The 15,025-nt window shown below is 36.9% G+C and overlaps 1 long non-coding RNA gene across 1 annotated transcript; it reads left to right on the top strand.

Moving 5' to 3' along the window:
• The first annotated feature begins 3,982 nt into the window (after nucleotides 1-3,982).
• On the top strand, nucleotides 3,983-13,175 carry LOC140510581 (uncharacterized). The gene is made up of 3 exons (XR_011969296.1): nucleotides 3,983-4,201; nucleotides 11,966-12,029; nucleotides 12,211-13,175. It is a non-coding gene; the product is annotated as an uncharacterized lncRNA (long non-coding RNA).
• Nucleotides 13,176-15,025: the final 1,850 nt, after the last annotated feature.

Genomic DNA, 15,025 nt, shown 5'->3' with positions numbered 1-15,025 from the left:
CCAATTATGTGATTTTGGGCAAGTCACTTTGTTATGCTCTGTCTGTTTCCTCATCCACAAAATAAAGGTCTTGGATCTGATGTTCTCCTGACTTGCTTCAAGCTATAACATTCTAGAACTTTAAAATATGTAAATAGTGCTAGCAGCTCAGCATTTATCTGCAATTTCTATAAAAACTAAACTTATCCATTCTGGATCAAAATAAAGCATCACTCCTGATTTCATTGTATCTCTGGGGGTTTCCCTCTTCAGAGTCTTTCCTTCATATTTCTTCTAGCAGAGCACTGCTAACATGTCACAAACTGAATATTTCTGGAATGATGTAGAATGTTCATGATACTTATATTGTGCTTGATAGAAAAATAAAAGCCAAAAGCTTGGCCCATGCAAACCTCCATGTAAATAGTGAAAACATAGAATATTTTAATAGTTATACATAGATGAAACAGTTGAAATACCTCAACCATTTAAATTATTAATAAAATGCATCCTATAGAAGATATTATTACGTCTGATCTCTGAATGGGAAAGTCATGGAAAGGAAAGTTAAAAGATCATTCTATAGCATTGATGTCAATTGATTGCCTTTAATTGAATATATAATTATTCAATCAACAAACCTCTATTAAGTACACATTATGTTCCAGGCACTGTTCTACATACTGGGGATATAAAAAAATGAAGCAGTGCCTGCTCTCAGAGGAGTATATAAAGAAGAAGTAGATGGGGGGAGACAAATGCCTTATGAATATATATATATATATGTGTGTGTGTGTGTGTGTGTGTGTGTGTGTGCTTCACACACACACACACACACACACACACACACACACACACACACAAAGTGCTATATGCTAAATAAGCACAAGGTCATTTGAGAGGGGGAGCAGCATTAGCTGTTGAGGGGTAGCCCTTAAGAACAAGTCTGGAAGGAGATCAGGTATTTTCAGAAACAGAAGTAAGTATAACAGTACAGTCCAGACTGGGGGAAAGTCAGTCCCTTATGGATACTGGAAATGGAATATCATTCATTAGAGAAACAGAAAATAGGTCAGTTTGATTGGACTGTAGGGAGCATGAAGAAGAATAATGTTTAATAAGGCATGAAAAGTAGATTGGTGCCAGGTTTGAAGGATTTTTAAATACTAAGCTGAAGGGTTTTAGTATTGTAGCTTTCAGAGGAAAGAAGTCATTTGAGTTTATTAAGGAGGGGGTGATATGGTCAGAGCCCTACTTCAGAAAATAAAATTTTTCCTGTTAGTTTAGTGGAGAATGGACAAATTTTGCCAGCATGTTTACTCTCCTCCTTTCACGATAGCATGCTCTTGAAGCAATGATGTAGGGATAAGATGTCTAATCTCTTTTGCTGAACAAATGCTTTGTTGTGGCTATTGTTTCGTTGCATGGGGCTGTGAACTGGCCATATGTTTTTAAAAAATCCCAGTGATAACTTGCTATAGTAATCGAGTTTAATGATAATGTTGAAGTATTACCTTTAAAAATCCCCTTTAAGAGTATTTTGCCTCAAATTCCCAATATTTACAACTGTCTTTTACCATGTAGCATAAATGCATTCCCATAGAGTTTACAGTAAAGCTTATTTTCTTATATTAAATCATGTTTCTTTTTATCTTCATCATGAAATTACAACTATATGTCCATAGACCATGTAACTTACTCTGACAGAATACTTATTAAAGTATAATAAAGTATAAAGCTTTTATATGACACCTTAATGTTTGTGAAGTAAAAATAAAAATGAAGTTTATGAAGTGTTTTATGTATATTATTCCATCAGTCAGTCAATCATGAGCATATATTAAGCACCTACTATGTACCAGGCATTGTACTTGGCACTAGAAATACAAAGAAAGGTGAGAGATAGTTACTGCCTATGAAGAGCTCATGATCTAATTGGGGAAGACAATACAGGAGCAACTACATACAAATAAACCATATATAGGATAAATGGGAAGTAGACATTGGAGGAAAGGTACTAGAATTAAAAGGGATGCGAAAAAGTTACCTGAAGAAGCTGAAGATTTCAGCCAGGACTTGAAGGAATGAAGGAAGCTCAGAAGCAGAGATGAAGAGGGAGAACATTCCATGTTTGGGGGCACTGAAACTGAACCAAGAGATAAAATACTTTGTTCATGGAACAACAAGGATGCCAGTGGCCCTAGATTGAAAAACACATGGTAGAGTGTCAGGTATGAGAAAACTCAAAAGGTGGGCAGGTAGACTAGGTTGCAAAGAGTATTGAATGGGAAAAAAGGGGTTTATACTTGATCCTGTAAGTGATGAGGAGCCACTGGCATCTATTGAGTAGGGTAACACTACAGTCAGATCTGTACTTTAGGAAAATTACTTTAGTGGCTGAATGGATGGATTGAAATGCGGAGAGATTTGAGGTAGCCAAATTCGCCAGTACAGTAGTGAAAAGTCCAGGAGTGAGGGCGATGGTAGTATCAGATGACAGAAGCAGGCATATTCAAGAGATATTAGAAATCAACAGGCCTTGGCAATAGATTGGTTATAGGTGGTGAGGGATACTGAGGAATTGAATAATAAAAATAAAAACAATAATATTTAACATTACAAAGTGTTTACTGTCTGCCAGGCACTGTTCCAAGCACTGGGTAATTTTTATCTTATTCTATCTTCACAACAATCCAATTGAGATAAGCAGAGGTTAAGCGACTTGCCTGAGGTCACAGAGCTCATAAGTATGTAAGGCTGGATTTGAACTCAGATCTTCCTGACTCCAGGCACAGAATTCTCATCCACTATGCCACCTAGCTGCCTCAAGAAAACATCTAGATTGTGAGCCAGTGGGGTTAAGAGAAGGATAGGAAACCTTGGAAGGAAGGCAGATTTAGCGCATAGGACAATGTGCTTCATTTTGGAAATGTTGAATTTAAAATGTCTACAGGATGCATAGTTGGAGATAATCAATAGGCAGTTGGAGATGGAAGAGTAGAAGTCAGAGGAGAGGTTAGGACTGAATAAATAGATTTGAGAATCCTAAGCATAGAGGTGGTAATTGAATCTGTGCCAGGTGATGGGATCTCCAATTGAAATAGTATAAGGGGAGAAAAGTACTGAGTCTTATGGGATACTCATGGCAAGGAGGCATGACCTAAATGAAGTCCTAGCAAGGGAGACTATGAAAGAAGTCAGATAGATAGGAGGAGAACCTCCCTAACTACCTTGAGAGTACCAAAGAGAAAACAAGAATTGGCAACATGAAAATTAGCAGAGAGGTCAAAAAGAATGAAAATTAAGAAGAGTCCATTACATTAGGCACTTAAGAGATCTTTGATAACTTGAGAGATAACAGTTTTGGCTGAATGATGAAGTTGGAAGTCAGAGTGTAGAAAGTTAAAATGAGAGTGAAAAGAGACAAAGTAAAGGCATATTGTAATTGACCTCAAGAAGCTTAGACATAGAAATGAGAGTTTGGGTGACAGCAGAGATGAATGGATCAAGTGAGGGTTTTTTGAGGATAGTGGAAACATGGGCATATTTGTAGGCAGTAGGAAAAATCCAGTAAACAGGAGGAGAATAAAAGTAATTGAGAATGGAAATGATAGAGTGGACAATCTACTGGAGAAAATGGGATAGAATGGGTTCGCTTGTACCAATAGAAGGGTATGTCTTGGCAAAACAGGTCACCTGATCATTCAAGTCATGGGTGAAGGAGAAAGTAGTAACAGAAGGAACCTGAGTGAAATGAGATGATGAAGAGGGGAGAAGAGAGAATTCTTGGAAAATAACCTCATATTTTCCCCCAGTAAAATATGAGGCAAGTTTATTACCTGAGAGGATGAGGGTAGAGTAAACAATGGAAGGTTTGATAAGTAATGGAATATTTAAGAGGCAGCACTATGATGTGTACCATTGTGAGTGAATAGAAAGATGTAACCCTAGAAACACTGAGTTAGGACCCTAGGATCATAGAGATAGAGATGGAAAAGATCTTAGAGGTCATAGGATGAGTAAATTGAGGCCCAGAATGGTGAGATTATCTGCCCAAGATTATACGTGTATATGGAAGAGCCCAGATTCAAATGCAGGTCTTTTGACTCTAATTTTGATATTTTCCCCTTAGGCATTATTATTATCCCTGTTTTCCCATTTTACAGAAAAAGAAAACTGAAACTGATAGAGGTTAATTAAATTCCTCAGTATCACCTACTTGGTAAGTGTTAATGTGGGGACTTAAACCCAAATTTTCCTAAGTAAGTCATTGGATCTTTATCTATTATGCTCTACTACATTTCAATGCATTTGAATGTTTCATTTTTAAATCTTTAAAGAAAGTGGAATTCCCTTTTCCTGCTCCTTGAGAATCGTTAATCACATGTGGGCAAAAGCACAAGTTGAATGGTCTTTGAGTTGGTCAGCGTAACGAACTCTCCGTATGGAAACATCCCTTACTAACATATTGCAGCCCCTCTATGTAAGGGTACATAATTAATATAGTTTTAATCATATGTAAGTCTTATGAAGCACATACAAATCAAATGATTTCTCCAGAGTAATACTGTCAATATATGTCAAAAGTAGTATTGGAAACCAGGGCTTCTTGACCCAAAGACTAACACTTCATCCATTAAGTTGTCAGTTATAATACTTTAAATATATATTTTTCTAGCAAAAAATAAATACCTGTTATTTTGTGTTTCCTTCTAATTTACAAAAAAAATTCTGTTAAGCACTTACAATGTATATTGCACTTATGTAAAGCACTGAATGGAATATGAAACTTAGATAAGGCCAAGTTGTACCTGTATTTGGGGATTCAGAGTTTAGGAAAAGAGCAAGTTTAAGGTGCTGGTGAAAATCAGTTTTCTGTCTTCCCTGTGAGCTCTTTCTATGGTCTGGCATTGTGGGAATATGCCCAGAATTCTCCACAGAAATCTCATTCTCATGTCTATACCAGAGGGACTCTTCACTCACCTACTCCTTTGTTGACTAAGCACAACAGATGGTGAAAGAAACAAAACCCTTGTTGAAGCCAACGCAATTCCATCTGTTGCCACTTTGGCTTCCTTTGTGATTTAAAAGAGAAGCTTCACTAGATTTTAAAATTATGACTGCTAAAAATATCACCATGTGATATTTAGTTATTCTTGTTATTTAAGAAACAGAATTCTCCCCTAATGATTCACTAATAAATTGTAGCCCATTTTCATTCTTTTTGCATGTATCTAGTCTCCCAACATTAAGTCCATTAAACAAAGGTTTTGATAGACAGGCAACTGACTGGGAAAGAATTTATTCAGGTATTAAAATGCAATTACGATGCTCTGTATATTCATATAAGGATATGAAAAGGTATCTTTCTTTAACTGTTTTTAGCATGCTCTTTCACTGTCTTTTGACCTTTCCATATACATTTCCCCCTCTGAGACTTTTCTCACATGGTAAACACTTGAACATTCTACTCCTTTCCACCTATTCAAATCCTATATAGACCTAAATCATAATAGCAGATTTCTGTTCTACTCAAAGTTTTACAAGTCACTTTTTTCACATCAACCCCATGAGATTCTGTCTGTCTCTCTATCTTATTATCAGCGTTTTACAGATGAGAAAACTGAGGCTCATGGATAAAACTCTTAGTGCCAGAACAAACTGGTACCAGAACCAGAAAGTTTTGGAACCAATCAGGGTTTCATAAGTTTACCAGAAGAAGAGTCCCACCTGTAAGCACAGACTGGAAAGGAACAAGAGGCCAAGGTTTTTATAGGCTTCTATTAGGTGAGAGAGGTAGATACATTTTGGTTGGACAACATTTGTTGCTTATAAGACTAACATTAGCTATATCTTGTAACCCTCCTCTATTTCATTAAGCAGGACTGTTACACTTTACTTGCTATTTCAGCATAAAGAAAGAGGGATTACAAACAAGACAGGGGCTGAAATACAAGCAAATACAAACAGGGACATACAACATGGAGCTGCTTTAGTCTACCTACAATCTCAAAAAAAAAAAAATTCTGTGACTTTCCAAAGTTACCCATCTGAGAAATGTGGCAATCTGGATTCAAACACAAGTCTCCTGACTCCCCATGCAATATATTTTCTACTTACCTATGCTTATTCAACTCATATTATACCTCTTTCAAGAAGTCTTCTCTGATCATCCTAAATCTTTGCACTTCTAGGATTTATTCGTCATATATCTGGAAATTAATCCTATCTTTATCCTATTTAATTTATATTAAATGGCATTATGGACAGGGAATTGACTGGAAGCCAGGAAGACACAACTTCCAATCCTTCCTCTGACACAATCAAAACTAGCTGTGCAGCTCCAGGCAGGGTATAAAACTTCTCACTGCTCTGGGCAACTCTTTAAAACTCTCAATTCAAAGAATGGTGTTGACTTCCATTAAAAGATGAAGTCCCTCAGTGGGAGCTCCCTATGGCAATGAAATCATCCATGCAGTCCCCATCCTGTCTATATTTTTACCCTTCAACCAAAACACAAACTCCATAAATTCAGTGACTTTCTATGATACTTTCACAGAGCTCTCAGAGCACCTAAGACAATAATGTATATATAATAGGTGCTCAACAAGTATTTGTCAAATAAGTTAGCAAAATTCCCTCAGTTAGAATGCTTTTTGGTATCCCTATTGACCTATAATTTGCGAGGCAGTGTAATGGCAAGTAAAATAGAATCTTTTGCTGTTTTTGTTTTAATATAATACAGAAGTGTAATGCCTCTGAATAATATGATTAAGGAGGGTCTTTCTGACCCATTGTCAGGCCTGGGTTGTTGTTGTTGTGTTTGTTCCTGAAGAAGACCATGCCATCAGAGAAATGATGACATTACTTGCATGTAACTTTGTTTTGAGTGAGGGAAGGCTGTGCAAGGTCACCAGCCTCACTTCTTCTCCAGAGCCATTTGAATCCAGTGACCCAATATTCATCAGAATGACTGGAGGTGACCCAGGATGCACTGGGAGACCTTGGCCCCTTTAGGTCAAGGTCTTTGCAGGTACTCATTTAGGATGAGGTAATGCCCTTTCATTGAATAGGCTTGTTTAAGTAGTCAGGGCATGGCCCCTTTAATGAGGAAAAGAAAAGAAAGACCTCAGGCTGGGAGGAAAACAGCAACAGTTACTATTGGTAATCACTCTGAAGCCAGAAGGGTCCAGAAGAGAGCCTTTAGGCAGGGTGCAGGGGTCCCATGGTGCCTGAGCTACGGAGTGCAGTAGACTCAAGGTTCAGGGAAGGGAAGAGAGACTAGCCAGTAAAACTCAAGCCAACTGGGCATCTTTTGGCCATCCTGGAAAGATTTATAGGAAGGTCCTTGCTTTTTGTTAATGATGCACTGGTTCTCAAGGAATGTGATGCCCTCTGGCTCTAAAAAGTGTATATAGACTCTCAGGGTGAGGTTTTACTTTGGGGCTTACTGACTGTAAGTGTTTGTTTGGCCAGATGAGGACTCTGGGAAGCTACTAAAAGACTCCCTATCCCAACTTTGAGAACCCAGATGTCGGTGCTTCCCTCCCTTGTAACTATGGTCAGAGAGTTGGACTGTCTGTTGAATTATGGACAGGCATAGGAAGCCATGTCTGTTGATCTGTAATTTCTCAGTATTTTCTTTGAATTTCAGGGTGCTGACTCCCCTGAACTAGGTGAATGATACATGTGCTTGGTTAAAGGAATGATGCATGTGCTTGATTAAAGTGATTGTTAACCCCTCAAAATTTGCCTTTCCTTTTATGGATACAGATCTAAAAACCTGTGATAGCAAGCCCCCCTTGTATATATTGGGGTGCCTAGTGATACAGGCAGATAGGTGCAAAGTGGATAGAGTGCTGGGTGTGGAGTCAGGAAGCCCTGAGTTCAAATATGGCCTCAGACACTTACTAGTTATGTGTCTTTGTGCAAGGCACTTAACATCTGTCGCAATTTCCTTAACTGTAAAATAAGGATAATAACTATCTCTATTTCATAGGGTTGCTGTGATGAACATATGAAATGAGGAAATTTAAATAAATTAATTAATTAAATCTATAAAAGCATTTGGCACTATACCTGGCACATAGTAAGCACTACATAAAGTGTAATTGTTATTATTGTTATTCAGCCACAGATGCTGACATTCCCAAATCTCACTCCAACCTCTTTTTTTTTTTCAAAATAATATACAGAAACTGAGCCTTCATTCATTTCTATTCTGGCTGACCAGCTGATTTCTACATGACCTAATTTTAAATCTCCGTTTGACAACGTTAAATTTTTTTCCTACTAAATGCTATTTGTAAACTTAATAATTGTATGCACTTTAGGAAGAACTTAATTCGCCTTCTAGCTCACTGTCTTATAAAAGGGAACATTTTCCGGAGTAAGAAGAAAATATTCCCTAGGGTTTCTGGTGATTTCTGTCTAGTTAATCATTCATAATTATAATAAGACTCAGGATTGGTGGACACAACCAAAGCAGATATGTAGGGCATCAATTAAGAGTCAGGAGTAGAAATATGAAAAGAATGATCTTCCAAATGTGTACCTTCTTTGATAAGAAAGAACTGGAAACATGGTAGTTTCCTCAATTGATTGGAGAATGACTCAACAAATTATGGCACATGAATATAATGAAATATTGCTGTGCCTTAAGCATCAGTAAATATTAATAATAGAGGGAAACTTCACAGTCCATATGAACTGATGTGGAGCAAAGTAAGAAGGACCAGGAGAACGATTTATACAATGATCACAATTATTTAAAGGAAAACAACATGGGACGATTTTTGAACTCAGATCAGTTCAAAAGCCAATCAAAACTTGAGAGGCTGTACAGTGAACCATACACATTTAAAAAAAAAATAAAAGTTCATGTAGTCAAAAGCAGTCTACTCAGGAGGGGTTACAAAGCACAGTCAGAGAGCCAAATCTATAGCTTCCTGCTTCTGTTTTTACATTTAAAAAACATTCTTAGCTCAGGACGTACATAGAGAGAGGCAGATTAATCAGAAGATCAAAGAATATTGAGCATAATACAGTTTTTCATCTTGGACTAATTTCCTTGGTCACATGGTCATTCTTTCTTCCTATTTTCTATTCCCATGAATCACTAAAGCTTAATGTGTCACCCAAAAGAAAGACAGGAGTGTCAAGGAATAAGTCACTTGAGTCTAAAAGCCCCTGAAAAAAAACAAGACCCCCCCCCAAAATAATAAATTGTTCTTTTAAAGAATCTTTCTTCTTTATTATGTGTCACTGTTGACAGATCCATAAAAAAGGAAGCAAAAAAAAATGAGTATATTCTGCCACTGAATTCCAAACAGGGCATTTATTGCCAGGTCCTCATTAATGCATGTTTAAGACCATGATAATAGGCATTGTCAGTCTAACAATTGGAGTCTGGTAATTTGATCTCTGCTGCTTTATTGCTTAGAGAAAATGATTTTGTTACCTTTTTTTTTTCTTTTACTACCACTGGCAATAGAAACAGCTTTCTTTTGGACTTGGTGTTTATGTTTTATTCCTTTGAAGAATGCAATATTGGTATTTTAATTTAAAGTGCTTCTTTCATTTTAGAGGATTGAATATATTCTCCAGACTCTGAGAAGAAAACTTAGGGAAATTTATTGTTCTTGTGAAATGTGAGGAGTGTTATTTGGTTGCATGAGTTTTAAGTCAAGATAAATGAAACATTGCTTTGATCTTCGTCCAGATTTGACTTTGATTTATATGAACAAGAGAGATTCAATTAACTCCCCTATTTCTCAGTTTCCCTTACTGTCATTTTGGTTTAGGTTGGTGGCTTGACTTTTCTAAGTATTCCCAGACAACCTGTGCCAGCAAAGAAAATCAGGACTTGGTGAAGTTGTGAAATCAGATCCAGTCTATGGTTATCAATATTAAAATCAGTTGGATTTGATTCTGATTTCTCATTCCTGGGAAAGTTGTTTGGAGCTTATACAGTGTTTTTAACATTGATAGCAAAGCCCTATATATTTGGATAACAGTAATACATTATGGTCATATGAGAGGAGAGTTAGGTCTCTGTAAAAATAGCATTCCCTTGCTCATTATCAATTCGCCTATCCAATTTGGAGGGTATTAAAATCAATCACTTTTCATGTTTCAGAGTATTAGGGTTTGAGTTCCCTGTCTAGAAGTATATTGAAGTTATTTAAGAATTATGTTGGCATTAAGTACAACCTGAGATGTAGAACTTCTGGAAAAATTTTGAGCTCAGCTCGTTTATTTTCTTTGGCTTCGTTTTGCTCCCAGGACAAGCAAGACTATTGATCAATATATATTTATAAAGCACCTACATTGTATCAGGGATTGTACCAGACACTAGAGGTACAAATATAGTGAATGAAAAAATCCCTGCTGGCAAGAGGCTTAGAAATAATGAGGAAGATGACACATGATAATTTAATTATGTACAGAATAAATATGAGAATAAGTACAAAGTAATTAAATATAAGATAGTTTGATATTGAGGGAGTCAGAAAAGGTTTCATGTAGAAAGTGGTAGTTGAGCTCCTGTTTGAAGAAAGAAAGGAATTCTTTGAGGTGGACAGGAGTGAAAAGGATATTCCAGGTGGTAGTGACTGCCAGTGCAAAGGAGTGAAGGCCAGATGTCTAGTCAGATATCGAGTCAAAGAGATCAGTTTGGCTGGACCACAGAGTGAAAAAGGTAGAGGTTATGTCCATTACATAGAATTGCAATAGCATAAGAGAACATAATGATCCTCCGATCCAGTGAGGTCAAGAGACTGTTGCAGGAGGGTGTGGCCAGGCATAAGAATGCCAGAAATTGAAAGCTGATGAATTAATTTCCTTTTCTTTTTTTGTTGTCTTTTGGTAAGAATTATAGCTTTTTGTGTGTGTTTTCAACTTCTTGCCAGTTCTTCATTTGCTTTAGTTGGTGATGATTTCATATTATTTGGTATGTTGGGGGCATAACTGTGCCCTAACTATACCTTATCTATCACTTAACCTAGAATTTCTCCAATTCATTTTATAGTTCAGGAAATTGATATCCAGTGTGATTATGTGATATAAGATAGTAAGCCAAAGAATGAAGATTCAAATTCATTTTCTCTCACTTTAAATCCATTTTCCATTATGCCATACTATTCCTCCCATCTTCACCATGATCATCATTTCACTTGCATCCTCTAGTCTCCCTTAGGAATATTATATTTGCCAAATCAATCATATTCCATTGGAGAAACCTAATAATGTCCCTCCAAAGTAAATGTCTCAAAACTGGGAGAACATATCTTGGGCATTCAAGCCATTGTTTTGGATGGTCTTATATGTAGACCACTATATCTCAGATAAAGTTTTTCAAGCCCTTCAAATATGATGAAGCATAAAGAGTAATTGACTTCCATTTGATTTCACCTCAATATCCTCATGCTTAAGGTAGTTGGAGTACACCTTGCTATGCTTTAGTATAGCCAGTATGTGACATGAAGAAGAGAAAACTTTGCTGACTATTCTGCTGGAAAGGGTTTGTCAGTCTATTCACTTGGCCCCATTCATCACACCCCTGATTTTATAGCCCAAAGGAAAGATCTTTGATCACCATATTGCTATGTATGCTGCTTCCTCCTATTAAAATATAAACTCTTTGAATTCAAGGATCGATTTTCTTTTTCATTTGTGTATTTAGCTCTTAGAAGAGCCCTAGGCACATAATGATGAGAGATGCTTTTTCATTCCTTCATTCTTTTTTGTTCACTCATTTACCCATTCATTCATTTTCTCAGAAATACCTAGTTTATCTTGAGAAATACATTTTTTAAAATCTGATTTTTAGAATTAAATCTTCCCTTAGTAATTGCTTAAGATAGGCATTTTCAAGTAAAACAATGAAAGATTAATCCTTGAGGAAAGTCTGCAAAGAAGACCACTATATTGTCAGTTTCTTTAGGACAGAAACTATATCTATTTTATCCTTTGTATCTTTCCACAGCACACAATGGACCTTCAATATGTTGACTGATTGCTAGAATTATTACCGGATTTCATCAATGAAGGTACTCCTTCCACTTAGGTACATCACAATATCTTTTCTGAATTTCTCTGAATGAAAAAAATACCATTTAGTGGCTACGCTTTCAGTAATTAAGTCTTTTCATACTTAATTTAAAATTCCATCACTGGGTGGGGTATATTTGAAGTATGACAGGACCTGCAAAGGTCACGTTTCTTCCACAGGAGCAGTGAAACATAAGGATCTAGGATAACTGCCATGCCAAGATGAGGCATCAAAGTTTGACAAGAACAGAGGTAATTGACCATAAGGATATTAAAACAGATTCACTGAGACTATTTTCCATGGATACAATGTAGCAAGCTCATCTTCTCAGAACTACTGAGTGTGCCACAGGAGAATTCCTCTATTCTACAATGTCATCTTTTCAAACACATTCTCCTTCTCTTTCATCAGGAGAGATGTTTTTCTTCAGTACCAAGCTGGATTATTTGGCTTTCTCATGAAAGCCTTTCCAACCTATGGTCTCTTCCTTTCACCATCAATCCCTTCCCTGTTCCCAAAGGGTGTTCGATCTGTTTCTTGTGGCACCTTCTGAAATCTATGAGCTATGAAATCACATAATTAATAGACAGTTGAATAATTAAGGAGAATGTCTGAAAAAACATGCTTATATTTTCTTCTGTCTCTCACCCACACCTTCCCCTTGGACTGCCACAGTTATTGCAGTAGATACAAAGGCAGTTAAGTTTGAAAGGCTTAGCATATACTGATTGCCTATACAATTACTTTTGGAAAGGAGTAGTGTGTATTAAAAGAATTTGTGGGTACTCATCATCTTCGATTCTCATTAGGACTGAAGTTTTATATCGGACCTAGTCTCTCGCAAATCGTGTACTTCCTTGCATTATTCCTGGAGTAGCCAACTCTGAGCACCTACTCTAGCATGTTTGAAGTCAGGACTGCTTTTCTAAGAAGTTCATAATCCTGCTGGCTTTCACTTCACTTTCATTGCCTTTTAAGGAGAAAATGTTTCATTTCACATGTGTGAGGTGTTAGTACTGAAAAATAGTCTCCCATTCTCAGCTTGAAATCCAGGTGTGCTACCTCTATCTGGTCCTAGGGAGAACCCAAGTAAATCTGGCCTTTATTTCTAGGGTGCTGCTAACATCTATGTCCTGCAAATAGCAAGCATTTTTTATAGCATATGGTCCTTGATCTTAAGTATCATTTCAAGTGGGATTTGCCTTGTAACCATTTGTTGTCATTTAAAGTATAACATACCCACCTGTATGTGTGTATGTGTGTGTATAAACTTCAGATTGATGGGTCTCCCACCTTCTTGGTGATTTCCGTATTTTTCAGTAATATCTATGTAGTAGACTGAGATCATGTTTACTATTTTACTCTCTGGAGAATGACAGGTATATAAGAAAAGGTATAAGAAGATTTTGCATCTCTAAAGCATTTTCTTATATTCTGTATTCCTGAACATGATTAAAGATTAATATGCAAACAGGAAAGAAGGGGAAAAAAAGCATTTGTGTCCACTATTTTTGGGGGCACTGAGCCTAGCTTTATAAATATTACTAAACATGTTGATCCTCACAACAATCCTGCAAAGTAGGTGCTTTTGTTATCTCAGTTTTCCTTTTGAGAAGGTTTGAATGACTTACCCAGGCTCACACAGTTAATAAGTGTCAGGATTAGATTTAAATTCAGGTCTCCCTGGCTTCAGACCCCATGGGTCTACTATACCATCTAGCTGCCTCTAAATAGTCTCAACATTACCACCAGCCATTCAATCTCAGTGGTATTTTGAGGCAAACAAATTGAAGCAGTTATCTCTAGCACCCTTGTAGCTGTATAGATTATTGCCCATGCCTGCAATACTTTTACTCTCTATCTCTGTCTTATGAATTCCTAAGAGACAGCATATATAGGGGAATCTCCAGTTGTCCGGATCTATATCTTGCCACTGAACCCAGATGGCTCCTGAGGAGAGAGTGAAGCTGATGACTTTAGACAGCCCTGCCTCGCTTCAGTCTAATTCGCTTGCAAATCATGATATGACCTTCCTGAAGTCCCAGTCCTCTTTCAGAATGAAGGATGATAACAAGAAACAAGAGACAGCAAAGTATGGTGAACAGATAGCCAGGTTCCACAGTAGAGCAATCACTGGATCATTGTCTGCCTCAGTTTCCTCATCTGTAAAAGAGGGATAACGATAGTACCTACTGATCAATGTTTGTGAGCCTCAAATGAAATAATATTTATTAAGTGCTTCGCAATCTTTAAAGCACCATATTAATAAAGACTATTATTAGCCAGCTGTTATTAATAGAAAGTTTCCTCTGGAAGTAGGACAACCTGAATTCCAGTCCTGTCTCTGACACACATTGGTTTTATGACCCTAGACAAATCTAGACAAATCTCAGTGTTCTAGGTAACTCTTTAATGCAATAAAGTGTCATCTTGTGTTGGGGGAATTGCTTTCCTGATCACGGAGGTCCCTATACTAATTCAAACCTAGGTCTACTGCCTAGCCTTTAAGAATTCTTAAGTTCCTTCAAGTCTCTGCTTTTGTGACACCTAGCCTTCTCCCTACTCCTGGATGTGTAAATGTTCTCACTTTTCTCAATATTCCCAGAACTCTTTATCTGGAGCTCTTCTTTGCCCCTATCACTCCTTAACTTTAATTACAATTATACTTAATTGTATTATGTTTATATAATTCAGTCCTCTTTAGGATGTATGCCTGCTAAATCAGTGGACAGTCTCAATTTTCTCTTTCTATCCCCAAAGCCTAGCACAGTGCCTTCAGATAGTAAGATCTGAATAAATGTTTAATTAATTAATTAATTGACCTGGAATTTATGAATTCCATAATAAGATGATACAATTAAGATTACTTATAGTAGCAGTGTGGCAAGCAGAAAAATAAATATGATTCACCCATACTTCCATAACTACAGGAGTAAATATAATCTCTATCTCTATATAAATATAATTTTATGAGGCCAACGGTGAAAGATTTGC

The sequence above is a fragment of the Notamacropus eugenii genome, chromosome 6, assembly GCF_028372415.1.
Source record: "Notamacropus eugenii isolate mMacEug1 chromosome 6, mMacEug1.pri_v2, whole genome shotgun sequence".
Classification (NCBI taxonomy): Eukaryota; Metazoa; Chordata; class Mammalia; order Diprotodontia; family Macropodidae; genus Notamacropus; species Notamacropus eugenii.
This window is presented reverse-complemented; position numbering and strand designations above follow the sequence as displayed.